Source organism: Pteropus medius, unplaced genomic scaffold, assembly GCF_902729225.1.
Source record: "Pteropus medius unplaced genomic scaffold, Ma_sr-lr_union100, whole genome shotgun sequence".
Lineage (NCBI taxonomy): Eukaryota > Metazoa > Chordata > Mammalia > Chiroptera > Pteropodidae > Pteropus > Pteropus medius.
Window position 1 is genome coordinate 16898651 of NW_024340696.1, and position 4442 is coordinate 16903092.

General features: G+C 38.8%; 1 pseudogene; it reads left to right on the forward strand.

Moving 5' to 3' along the window:
• The first annotated feature begins 3070 nt into the window (after nt 1–3070).
• Nucleotides 3071–3189, forward strand: LOC120609594 (uncharacterized; annotated as a pseudogene).
• The last annotated feature ends 1253 nt before the right edge of the window (nt 3190–4442 follow it).

The window sequence follows — 4442 nt, forward strand, 5'->3', positions numbered from 1 at the left end:
TTCTGTCGTGTGTCAGCCCATCACATGAAATGCCTTATTCGAATAAATGAAAGCAGGGAGAGGCCCTAGAAATAAAAAGAATGAGAGATAAAAGGGGAGATCTCCCTTAATATTTCAAAATAGTACCCAATTATATTTGCTATGATAGAATTAGCTAATAAGGGACTTACATAATAGCTTAGGATGCTCAAAGTGTCAATGCGTACTGAACTTCTAAAGGATAACCCCTCTTTCACGATGGGCAGATTTAGAGGCTCTCTCATTTAAAAAAAATTGCCCACCACCCCGTCAACCCCTGGGCAGAATAAGAGATAGCAGACAGAACTTGTGAGAGATATTCAAGGTCTCCTTATTTTATAAATGTCTCCCTGCTTGCCTGTCTTTAATAACTGAAATCTTTTAATTATACTTCCATCCTTTTATATCTCTATTATATTTTTTTCTTTAAGAGTCTCAGGGTGATGATAATATCTCAAGCCTATAGCAGAGATTAATTCACAGGAAAGAGCATCATCTGAGGTCGAGATCCAGTCATGGATCTGCAACTAACCAGCTGGAAAATGTACTTGAAGTCAGTCCATTTTGGGGTCTCAGATTTCCTATCTGTAAATGAGGGGTCTGGAATGTGTCTCCTTATTTATAATTCTATCACACCATCGAGTTCTAAAACACTGTGATTTATAAGACAACTGATCAAGCAATGCCTTTGAGAGAAGAAAATAGGACAGACTGTAAAGAGGCTAGGGATGGAGTGAGTATGGGAGCAAGAGAAGGCAGGATTCAGGAAGGCTTTGTAAAAAGGCAGGGCAGAGGGCCCCCACATTCCAGCTTTGTCTATTTCCTAATTCCAAACCTAGCTACTTCACCTCTCCTTTCTCCATCCCCTTGTCCCCAGATGCAAAAACAGGTGTGCACCCAAGAGACACAAACAGAAGGGTTTACACGTGCCACCTATTCTGACGGTGGCTCCACCTCCTCTGCTCCCACCTTGTCACTGTAACCTGGCCACATTCTCCATCCTCTGCGGCCCATATATCATCTTTATAGGCTCAGGTACTAAAAACCAGGAAATTATTAAAGCCCAAGTCTGGAAATTCCACTGAACTTGACAGATCATTAAGAAGATTCATTCTAAATACATTCAGATCATCTCTGGCACCTTCCCCAGGCCTGAAAGATAAGCTCTAGTCACACAGGGCAGAGGAAAGCTGGCTTTGTCATATTAGCCTCCTTTGTTGTAACACTGTCAGAGATTCCTGTTGGGTTTCTTTAATACACGATTCTCAGAGAAATAACTGGAATTGTAAATGCTAGGAACTAGTCCTCTTATCATGGGCCACCACTTTTGTAAAAATATAGTTTTCAGTTATCTTTATTTGCATATGGTTTGCTTATTTTTTGCACGTAATCGACATTAATTTGTTGTCAGGTTTTTGTCACTTCTCAAAATGATGTTTTAGTATTTTTTTTCCTTTGAGAGTCTGTGTCTTGATTGTATTTCTTATAGTCTCTATAATATAAATAACCGTAAACCTCTTTTCATCAAATATAAAGAGCAGAAGTCTGGAAGATGAGCAAAGCCAACAGGAATTTTAAACCACCTATGCCAGTGGTGTCCTGCCTGGCATATATAGAGCACTCAAAGTTTTCTGAATGAATTAATGAATAAACTCTTAGTCCAAATGAGATCTTACACTTAGGTGTTTGTATCAATCACTTTCTATAGACTTATAAACAACCACAAACAAATCCATGTCATAAAATAAATGTTTATTGTGAACATGTGTCTAGCTATGCCTCATGTGTCTCACTCTGGGGAGCAGGCTGGAGGACAGAAGCTATTTTGGATATATATTCTCATGACTGAGCTTGGAAGCTTTCAGTGGGCCGAGCAGAAAGAGCAATGCCTCTTTAGGCCTAGGCTCAGAAAGGGCACCTTGTCATTTCCACTCACATTCCATCTGCCAAAGCAAATTTCATAGCCAAGCCCAACAGCAATGTGTGGGTATGTCTTCTTCTCCATGGAGGCAGGAGGAAGGAAGGAAGATTTTCCCAAATAATAATCTATCATAGACTCTGAGTATAAGATGGGAGCTGCTCTGGTTGATGGTTGGGACAAGCCTGACCAGAATCTTCTCTAGAAACCTGGTTTCTCTCCTTTACCTTCTGTACTGGCACTTCATCAGAAACCAGGACCCAGCAGGACACAATTTTAAAATAAAAGCAAGTGCTTATATTTGCTCTGGATATGACATTAGACTACCAGGTTCATTCAAGGTAATTCTAGGCTGAGAGAGCAGGATAAACAAAATATGGGGTTTTTTTAAACATTTTATCCCTAGCACTAAGTATCACTCTGAGTGCTTGTAAGTACTCTTTAATTAATGTTTGACAAAAATGAATAAAAATATAGTGAAGATACAGATTCAATATAGCTGAACAGAACAGTGTGTAAAATTTCTAGCTGGGTTTCTAATTTAAATTTAGAATCAAACACCTTTGGTACTTCATCCCAAAGGCTGTCAGTAGAGTCAAGGTAACTAGGACTTTCAAGATGTAGGTAGAATGAGTCTTGCACAGGAACCATGAACTTGAAAACAAGAACCTCATACCTGTTTTGCGGGGAAAGAACAGAGCTGATTTTCAGGATCCTGAAATACCGAGAAATTACTAAAGAGATATTTAGGCACAAGTGAAAGGGATAAACAATATCCATTACGCATTTCATCCTTATGAAGCAACTGACCTAAAACCAAAACTTGAGTCCAACTATTAGCCCATTCCAGATCTTTCTTCTTGACTTCAGGGCCCCTGGGCTGGCTGACCCACTTTCCAAACTATTTAGCAACTACTCAGGAAAGTGTTCATGCGAGCAGACCACAGGGCCGTAAACTTTATGAGCAGCTCACTCTTCTTAGGTATAACTAGTAGCAATGCGGCTGGTTCTATTTATTACTATTGAGATGATTTCCAGGTAAGAGAAGCTATTGCTGTAGAATTTCCCTCCTAGTTGCTCCAATGCAGATTTTAAAATCTGGACAATTTCCTTGTCTACAGCCATGTGATCCTGGTCTACGGCCATGCTACTCTGAACAAGCCGAATCTCATCTGATCTCGGAAGCTAAGCAGGGTTGGGCCTGGTTAGTACTTGGATGGGAGACCAGCTAGGAAGACCAGGTACTGTAGGCATAAAAAAATTAAAAAATAAGGGATTGTAAGCTGACAAGGTCCTTGCAATCTGTAAGGTCAACCAAGGGTTGCCTCGCCTAAAAAATAAAATAAATAAAATAAAATCTGGACAATTTCCCCACATCCAAATAGAGCCACTTATAGTTTATCATCCACTGATAGGAAAAGTTATCTGCACAGCTGTGGATCCACATTAGTTACGCTCTGAGCAGGACAACACTGTAAATTATTTGCAATAAGCTGGAACTCAATATGGACTGAGTTTATAAATATGATATTAAACTCTTAAGAGGGAGTTGCAGACCTTTTATAAAGACATTAATTTTTAAAGTGGTTTAGAAGTCCAAATTAGCAGGCGGGTGTGGGTGCCAGCTTCCAAAAACAGATGGCATTGGCTTTTCTAAAAGCGATAACAAGATCCTGAGATCAAATGGGAAAATTGGGACTCAGATGCTTTTCAGAAATCTATTACAAAGGTCTGAACAATGAGTAAGATTCAAAGTCCTTCTAGAGGCTTCCCTGACCACTCCAGCCTGAATTTCCCTCTGGACTCCTATTATGCTGGCTGCATGCCACACTCATTTTAAAACTAATCACATACAACAGTATTTTGTTTCTCTTATTTATATCTTCCCTGACTAAATACTAAATGACTCAAACACTTCTGCTTACTTCTAAAATATATTATGCAGAAATAAAACAAATCCCCCATAATTTGATCTCACAAAGGTAACCACTGTTAACCATTTGATGCAGAGTTCTCCAGGCATTATTTTTGGGCCATGAACTGATGTATATGTAACTTTAAATAGAAATTATACCATTCATCTATTTTATAACTCTCTCTTTTCATGTTTCCCCAACACACACTGTAAATTCCTTGAAAGCAAGGATCTTAGCTCAATAAACTATTTAATCCACTTATTGAATATCTACTATGTATTCGTTGCTACTAGTTATAAAAATGAATAAAGCAAAAAGCTTCAAATTGAAGGTGATTACCTACTTGGAAAGAAAAATTAAACATGAGAAATAATAAAACAACGTGACACAGGTTGTACTGTAGATTTATGCAAAGTGCCATGAAAAAGTCTTTCAGCCTGCAGGGAGAGAGGACACACCTCTGTCTAACTCAACAGTGACAAAAAAGATTCCTTTGGAATAGGACTCAACTCTGGACTTCTCATTCCACATGCCTAAACCTCAAAAAAAAATTGGCTCTAAATGATTTCTTGGAGCCAGTTGATGTGCAG